The sequence below is a fragment of the Phalacrocorax carbo genome, chromosome Z (genome assembly GCF_963921805.1).
Source record: "Phalacrocorax carbo chromosome Z, bPhaCar2.1, whole genome shotgun sequence".
Lineage (NCBI taxonomy): Eukaryota > Metazoa > Chordata > Aves > Suliformes > Phalacrocoracidae > Phalacrocorax > Phalacrocorax carbo.
The window spans coordinates 60,721,693-60,741,370 of NC_087548.1; the positions used below are offsets into that span (position 1 = coordinate 60,721,693).

Here is a 19,678-nt window from a genome sequence, read left to right on the forward strand (position 1 = left end):
TTGTGCCTAAACTCATCAAGGAACTGCAGCAGATCTAACTCAACAGGAAGGAATTAATATGCCCTTGTTGGGGATTAAGGAACCATATTGTTGGTCAAAAGCCTGAGATCACTGGGAAATTTTTTATCCCTCACAGGCATCTCGCTGCAGTCTTTTGTTCTGAGTATACCTCTATAATAACTTTTCTGTGTTTCTGACCTGTGTATAATAGAATTGTTTAGTGTATCCAGGAGGGTTTTTTTAATGTTGGATTTTGCAATGACTCCCATTTTACTTTAGTGTTTTGAAGGAGTGATAATGAGGAACTTTCCTTCTCTCTCTTTCCTACATTTATATTTCCCCTCCAGGCATGTAATTTAATTTAAAGTTGTTATCATTCTTGAAGTAATATAGAGCTACAGTATCTGTCCCCTAAGAATAACTTTAAGGTTTTTCTACATGAGTATCAGCAGTATAACGCAGATAACTTGCATGTCACATCCAGTAATTTCAGGCAACAAGCCTTAAACAAAGAAATTAGATAAAGGTAGAAAAGAAGTATTCAAAATTATGAAAATGTGCTGCCTGAATTATAGACTGGTAGTGTACCAGAAGAGTTGCAGCAAACAGAATAAAAAAAAAGAAAAGGGTCCTTGAAACCTAGAGCTTAACTGAATAGGAAAAGAGCTTTAACAATTTAAGGAGCAAATCCTCCAGTATTTCTAGGGTCACAAAGGTGCGCGAATAGATTATGACAGAAAGACTGAAAATTCTCTGGTAGTTGAGAAGCCAGCAGGAATTAAAGGATGAACTTATAGAAGATGGCTCATGTGAAAGCAGAAGACAGACCCAGGATACTAAACTGATTTTTTCAGGTATTTTTACTAGACAGCTGCTATTGCTTCAACTAGTTAAGCCTTGAAGTGATCTGCCTGGTAGGTGGTGAGGTGTTGCGCCACAGAACTCGGCACGTGTGCAGGTGCTTGCCCAGTTTCTCAGAAGGCAATTTTGCAATAGGGCCTGAAACAATGCTTCAATGCCACCATTGTCCAAAACAGCAGGTTTAAAGTACTGACATTGATCAGCTTTGGTTGATCATCTTTGGCTGATCATCTATAGCATGAAGCTATAGATGTAACATGCAGGATTTAACATGCAGGAACAAAGGGGAGAGGGTGGGAGAAAGTATCTCGAGGATTGACAGAATGTGCTGAAGCAAAAGCATGTTAATTTTCCTGATCATTTTAATCTCCTTTGGGTACTTTTAGGACTCAGCCTCCCCACTTCTGGAGTTACAGAGTGGGCCGTGGGGCAGGCCAGGTAGGAATGGGGCAGCGGAAATAACTTGTGGGGCTGAGTGGAGGAATGTGTGCGGAACCAGAAGGCAGGGGCAGGGAAGAAAGAAAAGAATTAGCATCTGCAGCCTGGTATAAATAAAGTGGTTAATTTGGCTTTTAATTGCAAGTGCTAATGTACTTTTAAAGCTTTTCATATTAATTTAATAATTGCACTTTCTAAATAAAATTACCAATTTGATTTTCAGAATAGTTTATGTATGTCTACACCATACTGCAGTGACTACAGTATAGTCCTACCTTTTTTATCTTTATTTAACAAATATCTGAAAGCTTTGGGAAAAAAATAATTTTGTATAACAAAGAACAAAGAATCCTTCCTTCCTCAAAAGTCAAGCAGGTTCATCAGTAAAGTTTAAAAAATTCTAATCAGAAAACTAACGAGGAGAGATTTTTCTCCCATTGTCTACCAACTAGTTTTCATCAGGTTCAAGGGTCTCAAGGCCAGCTAAATTACCAAACCATAGACATAATCATAGAAGATCTTATTTAGGCAGGTGAACAGCTTGACTGATGAGATGTCTGTCCCATAAAACATGTTATGTTTGACTATAGCTGAACCAAGACTGAATCAGGCTATTTGCACCTGCACTTGCCATAACCATGTCACTGATGATTTCTTATACTGAATTTGTTATTTGCATCTAAGTTAGGATTTTTTTTCCCAAACGCAGCATTGTTGAAAAGTATTCAAATGTAAATTACATCCTAAAAACCCACTTCCTATTACAGCTTAATAGCTTTTGGCTTTTTTCTCCATTGACCGTATAGTGTTATGCAAACTTGCTTCAAATTGTATACAGGTCTCAACTTGCCTCAGGGTGCATATGGATGAGTTACAGAATCACAGAATCACAGAAATGGTAGGGGTTGGAAGGGACTTCTGGAGATCATCTTGTCCAACCCCCTGCTTGAGCAGGCACACCTAGAGCAGGGGGCATGGGAACGCGTCCAGGCGGGGTTTGAATGTCTCCAGGGAAGGAGACTCCACAACCTCCCCGGGCAGCCTGTTCCACTGCTCTGGCACCCTCACAGGAAAGAAGATTCTCCTCATGTTTAGCTGGAACTTCCTGTGTTCCAGCTTGTGCCCATTGCCCCTTGTCCTGTCATCGGGCACTACTGAAAAGAGCCTAGTCCCATCATCCTGACACCCACCCTTTAGATATTTATAGGTATTGATGAAATCTCCCCTCAGTCTTCGCTTCTCCAGGCTGAACAAACCCAAGTCTCTCAGCCTTTCCTCCTAAGGGAGATGCTCCAGTCCCCTGATCATCTTGGCAGCTCTCCGCTGGACTTGCTCAAGCATTTCCCTGTCCTTCTTAAACTGGGGAGCCCAAAACTGGACACAGTACTCCAGATGTGGTCTCACTAAGGCAGAGTAGAGGGGGAGGATAACCTCTCTCGATCTGCTGCCACACTCTTTTTAATGCAGCCCAGATACCTTTGGCGTTCTTGGCCACCAGGCCACAGTGCTGGTTCATGGTCAGCTTGTCCACCAGCACTCCCAGGTCCGTCTCAGCAGAGCTGCTTTCCAGTAGTTCAGCCCCCAGCCTGTACTGGTGCTTGGGGTTGTTCCTCCCCAGGTGCAGGACCTTGCACTTGCTCTTGTTGCATTTCATGAGGTTCCCCTGGGCCCAGTTCTCCAGCCTGTCCAGGTCTCGCTGGATGGCAGCACAGCCTGCTGGTGTATCAGCCACTTCTCCCAGCTTGGTATCCTCAGCGAGCTTGCTGAGGTTACACGCTGCCCCATCATCCAGGTCCTTGACGACTATGTTGAACAGGACAGGACCCAGCACAGACCCCTGGGGAACACCACTAGTGACAGGCCTCCATCCACACTCTGCCCCATTGATCACGACTGTCTTTTACAAAAGAAAGTAATACTTTCTCATTTGATAAACAAACAGGTTAATAAAGAAAATTATTTCTATAAGATGTTTTGGAAGAAAGAAGCATACATGGCTTAAACAGATACAGAAAATTGCACACTGCAAAGTTTCACTGGTGTTTTTTAAACACTCTGGTCTAAAAGCAAATTCTAGCTTAAGACACTGTGGATTGGAACATGATTGCTCTGCCCACACCCTCTTTTTTAGACTCCTTCCTAAATCCAGCAACTGGCAACCCCTTGAGAAAGGGTATTGGTCTGTAACTCTAACCTAACCCATTAAGGGGTTCTTATGTTCTTATTCATGTATGAAATGCAATGTGGTGTCAACCTTAATTCAATTGAATTTTTCATTTGCTTTAAACCATCTGTTACAAAATACAGTATACAACACTTTAATATTAATTAAGTTTCCCTAAACCTGTTAAGTTAGTGTAACAATAATAGGTCTTTTTTTTCCTGTTTCCTCTTTTAATTTTCCTTTCTTTTCTCTCTTTTTATTTTTCTTATTTTACTTTTTCTTCTTCTTTTCTGCTTCCCGTTCCTGACGCTGAGTTGGCAATGTAGCGAATCATCAGACTTATTGTCTATCTGTCCATAAGCTGCAACGAGGAGAGTTATTTTCTCAAGATTTGTCATTTTTCAGTCTCACACATCTCTGTTAGGTTCACACCTACATTTCCATAATCCAGTGATAAACGGCACAGAAATGATACAAACGGCGTAGGTTGTGTCTTAGTGCTGTAGCTATGTAAATATTCCTTACCAGTAATTAAACCGTGAATATAACCTTCTGTAACCGCGCTCCGCTATCCCTAACGCCATTTCTAGGCGCGCCTTTTACCACCGGTAGCTGTGCACGAGGAGAACCGTTGCTGGGAAACGGACGCAGCACGCGCCAGAGGCGGAGCAGCGTGGGGCGGAGAAGCCCCGCCCCCCAACGGAGCGCAGCTACTCCCATCCAATCGTGCCGTCCCTCCCACCCATCCTAGCGAGGGAGGCCTCGCTGACTGGCCGCCCCCTGCAGCGCGTCACCAGGAGGCGGGGAGCGCTCGGATAGGCTAGGAGGGAGGGGTGGGCTGGCGCTGATTGGCCCGCGCCGGTCACGTGGCACTGGTGGGGCCGTGACGCCCGTGGTGGCGGAGGGGCTCGGCTTGTCAGGTAGGTGGGTGGGTGCCGCGCGTGCCGCCGCCGCCGCCGCTGGTGCCTGCGCCCCGGGAGCGGCGTCTGGGCCGGGGGGGGCCGCCCCGCCCCCGCTGTGCCCCGCCGTGCCGCCCCCCGCCGCCCTCCGCCGCGCTGCGCCCCGCCCGGCGGGCGGGCAGCCGGTGCGGGGGGGCGGGTAGGCCCCGCGCGGGGATCTACCTGTGGGCGCGCAGGGCGGGGCGGGTACCGGCGCCGCTCGCGCTGTCTTCTGAGGGGGCGGCGGCGGTGGCGGCATCCGGTCGCTTCCTGCGGCGGCGGCGCGGGCGGGCGTCAGGGGCGCCTCTCGCTTTCCCAGCGGCGGCGGGGGCGGCTCCGCCCCGGCAGGGCAGGCGCGGATCCCCGCCCTCGGGGCTGCCGCCGGGCCGGGGGCGCGGGGCCCTGCGCGGGGTCGGGGCGGGCCGGGCCGGCGGGCTGCGGGCGGGCTGCGGGTGGGAGCGGGAGCACGAGCAGGGTTGAGCCGGTCCCGTTCCTGCGGCACCCGTCCCCGACGTGCCCGCTCCTCCTGCGGCCGGGCCGGGGCTGGGGCCGGTGCCGCCAGTCCCGGGAGGACGCGGCCGCTACCGCCGGAGGCTTTGCCGTGCGAGGCCCCCGCCTCGAACAGATGCGACGCCCTGGCTTTGGTTTTGTTTGTCCCGGTCCCCCCCACCCCACCCCGTGACAACGCTGCACAGCTCCGCGACTTCAGTAACTCACCCGCTGGAGTCGGAGCCTCGGTCGGCGGGCCCTTCCGGGTGCGACTGCCCGGCTTCCCTCGTGTACGGTTTTATGCCTTCGGGGTTTGGTATCCGCGGGGGTCCTGAATGCTGGCATATTTGGTGTTTGAAAACGAAATACATAGAAGTGCATTAAACATCCCTTTTCATGTCGGAGTATGTTTCTATTTTGTTTGAATTTACATGAGCATACACCCTTGGCAGTGACACATCCAGTGTGATGAACACCTAGGGTTTTGTTTTGCTTTTAAACGGGCCAGCTCGTCTTCTGTTTGCAAGAAAGCAGCAGTGCTTTCCCGGTAGTTGATGTAGCTTTTCCCCACTTCGTAACAAACCTGCGCAAAGTGACTTTGATGCGATGCTGTATATTAATGCAGCTTCTTTTAACAAGTTGCAATGTAAGAAAAAACTGGGTAACATATGAAACTCTTTGAGCAAAATAATTTACTGGGTATTATTTTCAGTTAATTGTACCTACTAAATAATATATAATAGAGATGAGTGATACAGTTTACTACACGTACGTGGTAGTCTTGAAAGACTCAGGGAGGTGGGGTATTCACCCTTCTAATCCGCTCACAGAGCAGATTGCAAATGATGGGCATATAGGTTGAATTACAGTACTGATTATTGTTGGTGGGACAGATGTGTGTTCTCTCCTTGTATGAATTCCTTTTTAATGTGTTGAAGCAAATTGTTAGTACTATTACAAGTTTAAAATAACACAAGTGGAACACTAACCCCAGAAGATTTGAGCTTTGGGATGTTTGAAGGAGAAGATTGCGTCTTGTATGTACACAGTTACTTTTTAACTGAGCAAAACCTCTCTTAACCATCACCAACATAATTTCCTACAACTATATGTCACTACTGAATCTGTCAAAGGAAGGTTCTTTTTCAGTTGATATTTTGGATTGCCTGTGTATAATGTGATCATGTAGAAGCCATTCTGAGGAGGCACTTGAAAGTAAAGACAGGCTGAAGAAGGGGCAGGAGGATTTTGAAGTAGAGTGATATAAAGGAAGATAAGAAGGGTGTTCTCTGAGAGAGGGGGAGAGGTAACAGTTGCTTCCCTGGAATAAAGAGAATAAACAAGAGGAAGCAAGATTCAGCTATGTGGGGCTGCGCTGCAGTTGGGTAACAGAGGATGTGTGTGTTCAGAGTTCAGTTCTCCATGCGACAGAGAGGAGAGGTGCTTTGCTGATGCTTAACGCTAGACGCGAGCCTGGGGCAGGCGTGAGCCGTCTGTCCTTTGTCCCTGGTGAGACCCCCTCTCCCTGCTCCGCTTGCCCCCTCCGCTTGCAGCCGCTTCTCGATGTTCTTTCAGCTGGGAAGCACCGGGGTGGAAGAGGAAGGTATGTTGCCCTGTCAGCCTGAAGGCGGAGAAAGCTGGCAGCAAGCCCGGAGTTGCTCCGTACAAGGAGATGGGCTAGCAGCATGAGGTCATCACTTCACAGGGAGGAGGGTTTTTTTCAGTGTGTGGGAAGTGGGCCTAGGAAAAGGAAAGGGGATTCTTTTGCTGGGGGCGGGGAGGGAGGAGCAGCCAGGGAAGAGAGGAAAGGCTGAGTTCAGAGGAAGTAAACTGTATATATGCTTCTATCTTAAGATATAACTGTCCACTTAGTGCTCTCTTAATTACAGTATTGATGTCTTTGCCTTATAAAAGTGGAATTTGAAAACTTAGTGGAGAGCATTATTGTACAGTAGCGATAGTCTTGGAACTGTTGAGTATTCACTGTTTTATTAGGGAGTTAAATGGTTTAAAATACTGTGCATGTGAATATGAGCAAGTTTCTGCTGTATAACGTTTGCATGAGGTAACTAGCATTTCTGTGGAAAGAGGTATTCTGGAAACTTTACAGTAGTGAATCAGTGGAATTTTTAGCTTTTTTCCTGGGGTTTGAGAGGAGATACCTTTCTTTTTAAGAGCTACATGTGTGGTCACATAGAGTGCATAGGACATTTTGGAAATGGTTCTTAAAAAGCAACAAGACTGCTTCTGAAATTTTTTTTTGTGTGTGTTTGGGTTTTTTTCTCTTTTTTCTTTCTTTTAGACAACTTAATGGGATGGAGTTTTTTAATTCCTGTCATGTCATAGCATGAAATCATATCTGAGTATGACTTTTGCAATCTTTTCTAACGCCTCCTGCAAATTTAAATGCAGAGTTCAGGTTGTTTCTGAGTGTAATGAGTCTGAAGGGAATTTTTCAGTCCCGCGTGTTTCCCTGATGATGATAAAAATAAATTCCCAATAAATTAAGACTTAATGCTGTTATTAATCTAAGTGAGTGAACTGTACTTCATAACATCATTCTGCTTTGGATCTCAGATTACCATTTGCTCTATAGCTGGTCGCCAGCTTCCTTTGCGTTGCTGCCTTTCTACACTGGAGGGAAAGTGCCAAATGGTTTAACTACATACAATTTCAAACTTTCTTTCCCACATCTGAGCTTGTTACTAACTGGCTTGCAACACAGAGATGAGTGTCATAGCAGTGTGTAGAGACAGCTCTTCATACTTTAACCATATGGTGGTTCAGCGACTGTTTTCTGGCCAGTTTTACAGGTTTGTCAGAATTCCTGATCTTTGAAATGTATTAATTGGCTTGTTAGAACACAGCTCTGGTTGCTCAATCTTGTCTATGTTGTCAGCTTGCACTGTGAGTAGTGAGAGTATTTCATTAGGCTTTCTGATGTGGTTGCTCTTATTTTCTGCTGAAGGGGGAGTTACTACTTGGTCTGAATCTTGCCCTTACGTTGTTGATAGGGTTATTGTGGAATAACAGCAGTGGTTGTGTACTGTGAGATGTTTCTGTTATGTAGCTCTCCATTGAGTCGATCACGTGACACTTGAACCTGTTAAAGGAGGAATAAAAACATTGCATGTGTACTCTTAATCTGTCCTTTGGGTATGCTTTGCAGTATTGCTTGCACAGTACTGTAGTCCATTTGGAACTCTGTCTTATTAAGTGCTAGTAATGAAAATACTTAACAAATAACTCCTTAACAGTTTATTATGTTTAAGGCATTTTTCTGTATGGTATTCAAATCTAGGTCTGAAGACAGTCCTTTCACAAGCTCTCTTGTAATTGTTATCATTTGGTCTTATTGTCTCACAACCTTTTTTTCATATTATGGTTTTGGAAGCAATTTTTTTTTAACATGAAGAGCGGAGATATTAAGACATTAAGCTTAAGCATCAAAATAAATTACTGTAATTACAGCCCAATGAAAAATCAATTACCTTTTAAGTAGGGGCAACCTACGAAAAGTTTGTGAATTGTTGCATATTATGTAACCACTCTGTCAGAAGCAGAATCCAGAATAGTGTTAAAGTGCATTAATCACGAGCCCTTTGTTCCCTGAAATTGCCTGTTTAGAAACTGGGAGACATACAATTACAGCAATGAGCGTGACAGAGTCGTGAAGATGAGCCCCACTGACAGAATGCTGAATCATCCCCAGAGCACTCCATCCTCTGTAATAAATGAGTCAGGCATTTATGGAGAAAAGCACTGTGGAAGTAATTACATGATCACATAATGCATATTCCAAAGAGGGTGACATTTATGTTTTCATCCTCAATTTGTGAATCTCTTAATTTCAGTACTTGATTTGTCAGCTTTGCTGCTTATCTCCAGCTCTGTTTATGCCTTACTTTTTGCTTTAGAAAAAATTGGAAAATCCTATTCCGTACGTTGACAGCATATTGTAATTTACATGGTTCATCAACACATTTATGTTTGCTGTTTGAACTGAGAATGGCAGTAATAAGTTGTTTTTCTCAGTACAAAACAGACCAGAGTGGAAATGGGCATGTATTTAATGGTTATTTAATAAAGGCAGCAATAATTTTATTGAATATTTGGTGCTGCAGTGCTCAGAAAGATAACAGCTGGTGTAGGTTGTTAGCTGCTGGGCTAGTAGATCGCAAAATTCACCCTTGGTGAACCTATAAACAAATAAGAGTAGGGATAAACCTTCTTAATCTTTGAATATGCAAAGCTTGTCCTATCTGCTATTAAACTGTATAAGTTTGTTAAAATCTGTTTAGTGTAGTGTACTGCCACTGTGTCTGTTACAGTACAGCTTTTGTGAATTAAGCAAAAGATTTCTGCTATGTTTTGGGTTTCTTTCAGATAACATCTGACTTCCTGGCTGTGGCTTCTGCTTTGAAATGTTCACGAATGTAAAATAGTACCCCACAGTATTTGTATCCCAAATAAGTTTCAGGAATTCCAGATAAGGGGTACAGTCAAGTGAAATGCTAGGTTTTAAAAACGTGACAACTTCAACGCTGTATATAATGGTATTTTAAACCAATTGTGCCATCCCTTCAGCAAAATGATGGGAGAATTTCTTTTGTAGCCAGTTTTAAGGAAACTCATATAACTTTGGAGCACCTTTTTACTGATTAAAAGATATGAAGCACAGGATCAGCAAAACGCACGTGTTTATTGTTGAGTATATTTGTTGCATGTTGATGCTGTGAATGGTGTTTCTCCCAAGGAGGATAGCTTTTCCATAATTTCCACAATATTGTTGTTTACCAGTTCAGCAGCTGCGATAACTGAAGTTCTCCAGATAGAAGGAAATGCCTGATTTGCCAGATACAGAAAAATGTTAACAGTTGAAGCACACAGTCGAAAAACCAAAGAACTGTAAAGAGTTAAAGGTCTGTGAGGAAGATAGAGGAAGGCCTTTTAATACCTGGTTCTGCTTTTTGGATTAGGTGAATGTTGAAATTGGAGTGGGAAATTTCTCAACAGTGAACACGTGAAGTAAATCGGAAGCTACTACTTTAACGAATTTAATTGGCATCTAGATAATGTAATTTATTGAAATGATTTTATTTTATATGAGGAGGTAATTACACATATTCTTACTGAGGTCAAAATTTCAGTTTGATTTAATCTTTGTCTTCCTCCATGGCCTTAGTTTTCCATGCTGCATGCTTTCTATCTCTGCTTTTCTGGAGCCAGCTGGTGCCCTCTGAAAGGAAACCTGCCCACATCCAATGGGATTGTTTTCTCCAGGCTCTGCTCCAGCCACAGTATGGACGCACACTGCAGCAGATTTGTGTCCTATGCAGAAGAGTCTTCCAGAGGCACCCTACCCCTATATGCCTTGTGTCTTCAAACCTGAGGTTTCATGTTTCCACAAAGGATGCAGTGCCTACCCTGCATATGATGCTGCTAAAACATCATTCCTATGAGCTGTGACATGGTGATCTCTTGTGCTCAACTCTTTCATCACCAAAGTCCCCCCGGCCAGTCTTGGGGAGCCTGGTGGAGATGCAGGGCTTTGCAGTGTGGATGTGGTTACTCTGCTTTCAGTGGGTGGGAGCTGCCATTCCAAAGCAGTGATTAAGCAGGTGGTTCTTAACATTTGTACATTGCAATAGGATGGCTTGTGTCCCTTTGTAGAATTTTTTCTCATATTAAGTTGGAATTTCAGGTTTAAAGATGCAGTCAAATTCCCTTCAGCTGTCTCAGAGTTGTACACTAAGGCAAGAATTCTGAGGGACCTAAATAACCCTTGCCTACAATGCAAACATTATTATCACCCTTAATGTTTTTTTTGTTTAAGAATATCCATGAATGGTGCTATGTCCTGAAGAGCATTGGCCTCATAAATAAGAAGTTAGCTGCTTGGTTTCATTTCTGGAAAGTAAACTTCATACACAGGATGAAAGACTGGGGATAAGGAGAAAAATCTGTTGCTATAAAGATCAGTTAGGCTGGATCTTATCTATGCAAATAAATTTCCATGTGAAGCGTCCAAGTGTACATTTTTTTGCTCATGTGCACTTCAGTACCATTTTTCCCAAGATGTGGGAGGTTAAACATCCACAACTTCTATACATTTGTTATATCATCCGTTAATTAAAGCTTGATCTGTTTTTATACATTTTCAAATGAGAATAATACCCTTCCAGAAGGAGTGTTCTTTGTAACTGGGAAGGCTGATGATACCCAAACAAGACTGACTGGATCTAAAAAGAGGGGGTAGGTTTCTTCATGTATCTTGAAAAGTTAGCACTGGTATGTATTTGTAAAATGTGTGTTTTAAAATTCGTTATTCACTTTAAGTATTTAAGAAGGTGCAGATGCATAGTTTAGTCACTTGTCGTTCTCATGACTCTATGTGTATAGTGAGAGTAACTGTATCCCATTTAACAGAGAGGGTTGTTACAGGGAGTATCTTATAAGATATGGAATGTATGAAGGAGAAGTCATTCAGCTCAGGAACACCAAACAGACTTGAGGCAACATTTTTCACTGAACCACATGACATGTTATATGTCCTGCAGTAAAACAGTGTGGAATATCAGCTGTTGGGAAGGGACAGGACTCTTTTCCTCATGGATCAGAGTTCCTCATGGTCTGGTTTGTTGTACAGAATACTGCGTAATCGAACTACGTTAAATGTGGCACTGCAGTGGTGCCAAGGAGATACGTGACCTGAAGAAGACTGAATGAACACTGAGTTAACTAAGTAGGGGGTTTAATGAACCAGAAGGATGTAATTAGTTTAATGAAGGAGGAAAGAAGCAGCAACACCCTGATTCTCTTTGAATTTCTTTTTGAAGGGTGATAAATACTTGGAACTGTATTATGTTTCTCCTGAGGAGACCAGTATTGTCATATATTACAGACTAATGGCAAATTTTTAATCTAATTGTTTTGGCTGCAGTGAGAATTTCTGGCTGATGTCAGGTCATAGGAAGGAGCTAAACTGCCTCTAGACTTTCAAGTGTTTCACATTCTGTGGATTTCTGGTTTTCTATGGTTGTCCTTAAATCTCAAGAGGTAATACAGCGCTTCTAGAAGAAGCTCCTTGCAGTGGTCTGGATTTTTAAGTGTAAATGTGCAATGGCGCAGATAGAAGAGTTTTGGCACCTGAAATCTTTCCAAGGAGGAGTCTGATGTGATGTTTTGTCGTGATGAGAGATGCTCAGTACTGTGTCATTATTGTCTCCTCCTCAGTTTTCCTTGAAGAGATACTTCAATAGGCAGCCTTGGGATTGAGGGTTTGTGCTTGGATTTTTTTTTTTTTTTCTGCTCTGTTTCTGTTCATTCTAACTTGCCATATATTTATCTCAAAGCAAATGGGTATCAAGATATGAAACATTACTTTCAGAGGTTTGGGGTTTTTCTCCAGATAAGGAAGACTGCTTCCTACCTTTGAACTGGAGAAGTTGGCCTCTAACTGAATGAAAGAAATAAAAGAGAAGTTAAATGTGCGTAGACTAACTCCTTAGTCAACAATGTTATACAGCTACTTCTTAATTTCAGTGCTGATTCTTGCTGCCCCTTTTCCTAGCAGTTGTTTCTGACTTCGCTATTCATCTAAGTCAAGAAATTTCTTGAAAATGCAACACTGTAGTTGTCTTTTGTTGCTCTCGTTTGCTCAGAAGTTTCTTTATTACGCTATATACTTTAAAACGAGCCTGAGTCAGTGATGTGCGTTTGTAGGTTTTTTCAATTTGTGGTCATTTTAGCATTGCACGTTTCTTTGTAATTCTAGAAGAGTTATGTCCTTTAGCCGGTAGAACTTGTAACAGGGTTGAAGTACTGGAGTGCAGTGCCTGCCACATGAGAATCATTTTTATCAGCTTCATCCTGCTTATCTGTTTTTCTGTTAAGATCTAGTGTGGAGGTAAATGTTGTGACACTGCAGAATTGAGAGTTCAGTGAAAATTTGTTGATGAGGTACTCTTTATTGAGGCTGTGCTCTTCTTAGGCTTTTCTTGCAGGTTGGAACTTAATTTAAGAAAAGTTTAATTCCTGGAAAAATACAGGAAGGAAAGCTTTCTTCGCCTGTAAGCATATGGAAGGTAACAAGAAACTAGGTGCACTTACTCTTTCAAAGCAAGGGGTGTGTGTGTCTACATGGCACTGCCTTTTTCAGAGTTAACAAGAGCACAGTGCTGAGTCCTGAGGCATGGTGGCAGAGTGTGACTTGTGGCAGCCAGCCTAAGTCTGCTCTTCCTAAGCTTTAGCTGCCCTCACCTTCTTGTACTCTTCTGCCTGGTGAGATCCAGTCTTCAGCATCTGCCTTGCTGTTTACCTGTGACTGTGAGGTAGAAAATTCTACAGGATGGAGGCAAAACTGCTTGAGTAACTGTGCCTAAAGAGCACTTACCACAGGGTTCAGTACTAAATGGCAGCTCTTCCTGCGTGTTTTTGACGGGAGGCCTGATATGATAAAATAAAGGGCATGCTGAGGAAGTTTTCAGGCCACGGTGAGCTGGGAACAACAGCAGGGTGTGGTGGAGAATGAGATTACTATATAGAATAATCTTGGCAAATGGGAGACATTATCTGGAACAAAGCATAGTGTCAGTGAGCATGAAAGCAACATACTGTCTGTAGGCTGGACTGCATGTGTACCTGATGTGGGAAGAAACACGGTACGGTGCAATTCTGTGGAAAAAGGCCTGGAATTTTTGTATCATAAACCTAAGGAGGACACTGTATGATGCTGTTGGGAAGAGGTTAAAGCACTTGGGCAGGAGCTCAAAAGTAATTTGAAGTGATCTCTGTTCTTCTCAGAGTTGGTGGGTCCTACTGTAGTCCACTAGTTTAGGTTCTGAAAGCTAAATGAGATGGGGAACAATTGGAAGGTGTTCAGAGGACAGCAGCAGTCTAGAAAAATGATTTAAAGTGAAAGATAGAAAGAATTAGAATTGGTTAGTCAAAATAGGATATTCTGTTTGCAAAGAAGTGGCTACTCTCTTTTGTCTGTTCCTCAGTCATGGGGTGGGGATGGTGAGATTTGATCATTGAGAAACTTTTTCCTTATGCTAAGGGCAGGGGAATACTAAGATACCCCAAGAAGATCAAGTCTTGACAAAAATCTTTCTGCCACAGGTAACCAGATGTGGTTCTTTGGTGGAAGTGGAAAGAATTAGGTGGTGCATTTAGAGTCTAAGCCTTACACCTACGTGATTGTTACCGACCTGCTTCTATCATGTCTATTACCCATATTTGCACATGTGAAAAGAATTCCAGCAGGTAAATGAAAACTTTGTATATCCAGAAAAAGAAATGTGTCTTGTAATTCTAGGCAGAGGGTCTGAAAGTTGTTTTCTGCCCTTTTTATGTGGTTTATTTTCTGTTTATTTGCTTTTTTTCCCCTCTTATACTACTGACAAGTGTAAATCCAATTCTTTGATGGAGCTCAGTGCTTCTTAGTTGCATGTATTTTTAATAAGATGATAGCTGAAAGAGCTGCTAGGGAAAACTGGTCTCCATGCAGCTGCAGGGGTAAGAAAGTGAGCGTGTGCTGTGTGGGGATGTTTGTATGCGACAAAGTGAAGCCTGTCTAGCTCAGTACTTGCTACTGTCAGATAAGGGGCTGCTGGCACAGATGCAGAATAATAGTTCCTGTCCTGCTTTTGCAGTTTAGAGACATCTGGAGATTGAAGTTCTGCTGTTCAACGGATCTGTTTTTTAAATGAATTTTTGTAATAATTTTTGAACCTGTTTGTTTCTTGGTCTCAAGAATGTCTTTAGGCATAGAATTCTCTCATTTAATTATTTACTAGGCAAAGAAGTACTGAAGAGCAACTTTTTAAAATTTCACTTGATGCTCCCATGTTCTTCTGGGAAATGCTTCAGGCATCTGACATACCATGTCACTTTGTGCTATCGTGATTATTTTGTTGTGTACTTTGATCTGACATCCTGTCATACTTATCTGTTTTGTGAGTGAAAAAATTCCCTTTACTTCCTTTGTGCAAAAGCTGCTCCATAGTCTGATCAATATTACCTATGCTTTTTTGGTGCTTTACATTCTTCATGAGATAGAATCATTTGAAGGTACAGGAACACTGCAAATGTATCAGCAGTGTAAGAATATGTTATGATCTCTCTTCGCTTCATTAAAAAAAGAGTCTGATATTCTGGGTGGTTCCTAACCTGACCACTTCAAAGCACTGGACAAATGTTTTTGAAGACGTGTTCAGAGACTACTAGCCCTTCTTCTGGTAGTGGCATTAAGTAACGTAGGATTCTTGCTTCCACTGTGTTACATTTAATTTATTGACATGTGACTTCATCTGCTGTTTTATCTGCTTGTTGCTCAGTGTTCTGGGGTTCTGCTGCAAATTTTTTACTGATGTGTCAGTTTGGATTGCTCATAATAGTTTCATAATATTTGCAAACTTAAGCACAGATGATATGTGAAATGACAGATATCCAGGTGACCATTCTGAACTAGCAGCCCCAGTCCTCGCACAGATTCTGGTGAGACATCTGGCGCTCTCTTCTGTGAATCTTTTGTCTCTTAAATCTTACCCTGCAAGATCAACAGCTTCCTATGAGACACATCAGCTGAAAGTCTTGTTCACTACTGCATCCAATACCTTTATCCACAGGATCCTTCATTTCTTCAAAGAACTCTTCAAGTTGTGAAGCATGACTTTCCTCTACAAAAGCTGAGTTGCTCTTTTTTTCTCCCTATTATTCCAGTCTACAAATTCTGCAGTATGGTTTTAGCCACCTTGCCTGGTGTGGAAGTCAGACTGTCTCTTTTGTGCTTCTCCTGATTTCCTTGTCAAGCTCTGAAAAAACTTGATCTATTTTCCACTCTCCATTCCTCTTTACTCGGGTAACCTTAAGCCGAAGTTTTTGCAGAATTAATAGTTTGGCGGTTTCATATTTGATGCTTTAACAGTTCAGCTGAATAGTGTCTGGCTTTGGTGAATTCTTACTATTAATTTGATATTTTTAAATGCCCCTCTGATGCTTCATTTTGGGAGAATGCCTTATATATCCCCAGTCTAAAGAGGATCTGGGGTGGGATTGGCTTTGACTGTCTCAGCAGAAATTTCAGAAAACAACAGATTATCTAGGTTTTCTACTCTGTCCTTACCTTCCTTTAATTCTCTTTTATATCTTCATTATTTAGTGGCTTATTGCACTGAGGTAGCAAGCTGTCTGTAACCATCAGATTCTACTATGTTTGAGCTCAGAAACAGCAACAGGAATTTGGTAACATTTTATTTCTCTCTTGCAGATGGCTGTGTAGTTCGCTGGCAAGCTTTTACTATACTTCCGTGTACTAGCTTGTATATGCCTATCAATTAGACTAGTATTGGACTTGTATTACCAGTTTTAAATTCTACTACTAATTCTACTAATGATTCTACTTTAAATTCTACTAATGTGCAGATGGAAATATGCACATAAAAAAAGTCAGTATAAGTTGGAATTCTGAAGAAGAGTTGAGTTTTTATTTTGTTTTAATATTGACAAATAAAATTCTCCTTTCTAATATATGTGATAGAGTAGCTCTTTAAAAAAAATAGGTGTGCTTTTTGTCTGTGTGCAGAGTAGAAGATACAGCTTGTCTGTGTTTAAGTGGCTCCAATCTGTTGTTTCATTTAATAAATGGAATTTTCACAAGGGGTTCGTTTTACCGCGTGCAGTTTTTTAACATCGGCTTGAAATCTGAACATGCCCAGGTGCTGGTGGTAGCATGTGTTTTACTTTCATGAGTCCCGTTTGAACCGCAAAAGGGGTTAAAAATAGTGTTCCTGTCCAGAGATATTCTAGTGTTTTCAACTGGTTCGTATTCGTGATGGGAGGACCGGAGCCAAATTTACTATAATGTTTTTCTCTTGCTTGTAATTTTTTGCTGGTGAAGACTTTCTCTTGGGCTTTGCAACAAATATTTTTGTATCTGTTATTAAGTGTGGTGAATTTTGTAATGCTTCTAGCCTGCTGCAATTTTTTCCTCTTTTCGTATCTGCTTGCATAGCTGCTGTTTCTTTGCAATGACTGAATGTAAGCACCACAGTCTTTTCTATTTTTGGTCATGCAGAATGGAAGTTTTGTATTTATATTAGGCAGCACTTCGTTTCTAGAATGTCACTAAGTAACCAGAAAGGAATACTATATAGTGTCTGCTTGAATATGAACTAAAACTATCCCTTTGTGAAATGTTATAAATGTGTTCATGATTAGAGCTTTCTTTTAAATAATGGAGATCTGCGAAATAGTTACCCTTTCATTACCCTTACTGTGTCTGTTTTTCAATTTTGCTTAACGTGTGTTTTCTTACAAGGGCATTGCTAATCCAATGTTGAATGTCTCATCTAAAGGTATAACTTTAGATGAGGCATTCTGGTATGAGGTCGTGAGTGAGCAGTTAACATTGGTCCAGATGTAGCTTATGCAGTATACCTTGCACTTGTAAGCTATATGCAAAGCCTGTTTCTTACTATTTTTTATATATGACATACTTTTTTCTTAATATAAAACCACAAAGATCCAACCTTGTGTTGCAGTTTGCTTCACCCAGATTGCAGTTCAGAGTTACAGCCTGAAATTTTATGCTGCAGTCATCTTACCTTTCTGACCTCATACTATTCCAGATATTGGAGTAATTAAAGCCATACAAGAAATTTCTGTCTTGATCAGTCCCTTTGTCATGTTGCCACTTGTTTTCTTAGTCTAGTGAAAATACCACTGCTAAGTTTATCTTTCATATGATGAATTTTGGTCTTCCATCCTTTTGTTTTTGTTATTAATAGGTTTCTTTTTTGTTTTATCAAAGGCAAAGTTCAGAAATAAATGAAATTATCTAATTTTCTGGCTACAATACACTGTATCATAAGAAATTCCAAGAACTTAAAAAATAAAATCTTCGGTTACATATGTGGAGACAAAATTATTTCTTTCCTCAAAATTCTGCGTATGAAGTGATAGTGTACTACTACTTGCAGTCATTTGACAAGTCTGCTCTTTTGAACTCTGTCTCCTTTTAAAAAAACCTGTCTTCTGGTAATAATATGAAAATGCAAAGCAATTTACCCAAGTTTAAGTTTTGCAATGTATTTTAAAATGCTGAAATAGTAAAAAAAGAAAAAGTTTGATCTCTTTTTCTTTCACAGAGTCCCCAGAAAATAAAAAGCTATATCAGGAAGTGAAAATCAGAAGAAGTAGCTGTTGAAATAAAGAGAAAGATACTAAGGATCATTTCTTGAGGAACATTTTTTAAGGTATGTGGTATATATATGGCATCTGACTGCACTGTTGTGGTGGTGGTTGAGACAAGTCACAAACTTTCTTCAGCAACTATGCTTAAATTTAGAACTTTTCAAGGTTTCTCGTTTGTGTTATATTAGTAAATTTACAGTGAGTGTTTACTTCCTGTCAGTGATTAGTTTGTTATTTTGAGAATGACTCTAAAAAGAAAATAAGTCTTACTTTTGTGGAATTGGCTCTGAGACATATATTAACTGTTAAAGCTTACCAAATATTGATTGGCTAATTTGATATCCACTGATTTTAATAGTAACCTGTGTGTGTATCTCACATTTCAGAATAAAAAAATACGCTAGCTGAAACTGATTTGTGCTGTTTGATGCCACTGAAATTTTATTGTTTTCACAAAACATGCTAGAATTCCATTTGAGAGTTCACTGGCCTGTCAAATTATGCGAGCATTGTTCATGTGTGGAAAAAGAGATAGACCTGATGGGCATCTGCCAGAGCAGGAAAGAGTAAGCAATTCCTGAAGGTTATTTCCTGGGTGAATTTAGCATATCACGTGTTCATTGTGTTGAATTCTCCATCTAGCTACCTTAAAATGTGATGCCGTCTGTTTTTTTTACCTTTAAGATAAAATATTCTCTGGTGGATTTTTTGGGAAGGATTTTCTCCCCAGGATATCTTTCACACTACATTTTTATCTTTTCAACATTGGAGTAGAAATGGAGTATGCTTGTGCCTCAAACTTCCCTTATCTCCTACTGGTTCCACAGCAGATCTTTTCTGTGTTCAGATTTTCTTGCACTAGTCAATTTTGCCAGTAGTCCATGGCTGCAAAATCTGGATGGGAATCTGTCTTTGTCTTACATGTTCAGTGTGAATGTTGTAATGTTGTATGGTAAAGCCAAAAAACGGGACTAATAGTATTTCTTCCATAATCCAGTAGCTGTAAACATGGGGAAGCACAAGGAGGATCATGCCACAAATAGCATCCCAACTTGCTGTTTAAGGACAGCAAATAACATCTCCCAGTGTCACGGTTGGAGACAGAGTGCTCATCTAAATGGATCATTGTCCCCAGATGGTTGTTGTAGGTCCCTTCGGACTGAAATATTCCATTCTATTGTTCTGGCCCTATAGGGCAGCTGTCAACTCATCTGTGCACACTAAGCAGGGAGATAGTGAACGTGGAAAAATACCTGTCTGTATTGTGGCCAGATATTGTGCCTTTGGACACTGGCCTTTTGAAACGCCTTGACTTGTCTCTATTGTGTAGATGCATAGAACATGGCACTATTCTTATTTTCTTTATAGGGTCTTTGTTTCTTTCATTAAGTAACATGGTTTGTGTTTTGAGAATAAACATGTAGTGGATGAGGCTTATTTCTGTAACTTATGGAAGAGCTAATGGAGGCAGGGAACTGCAGAATCTTCTGAAATTTTGTGTGGTAACTGAAGCCAATAATACTTTTTTTTTTCCTGCGTGCTTAATATGCTGAAAATCCTAGGCACTCTGAAAAGTCTGTCTTTAAGACTT

At 41.5% G+C, this 19,678-nt stretch overlaps 1 protein-coding gene across 2 annotated transcripts in view; it reads left to right on the forward strand.

The window, feature by feature from the left end:
• The first annotated feature begins 4,321 nt into the window (after positions 1–4,321).
• The window catches only part of FER (FER tyrosine kinase), a 247,172-nt gene continuing 231,815 nt past the window's right edge, over positions 4,322–19,678 (forward strand). For both annotated transcript variants that reach the window (XM_064439290.1, XM_064439291.1), the window contains exons 1-2: positions 4,322–4,383; positions 18,042–18,149. The gene's annotated coding sequence lies outside the window, so the exon portion shown is untranslated. The remainder of the gene's footprint in view (positions 4,384–18,041; positions 18,150–19,678) is intronic.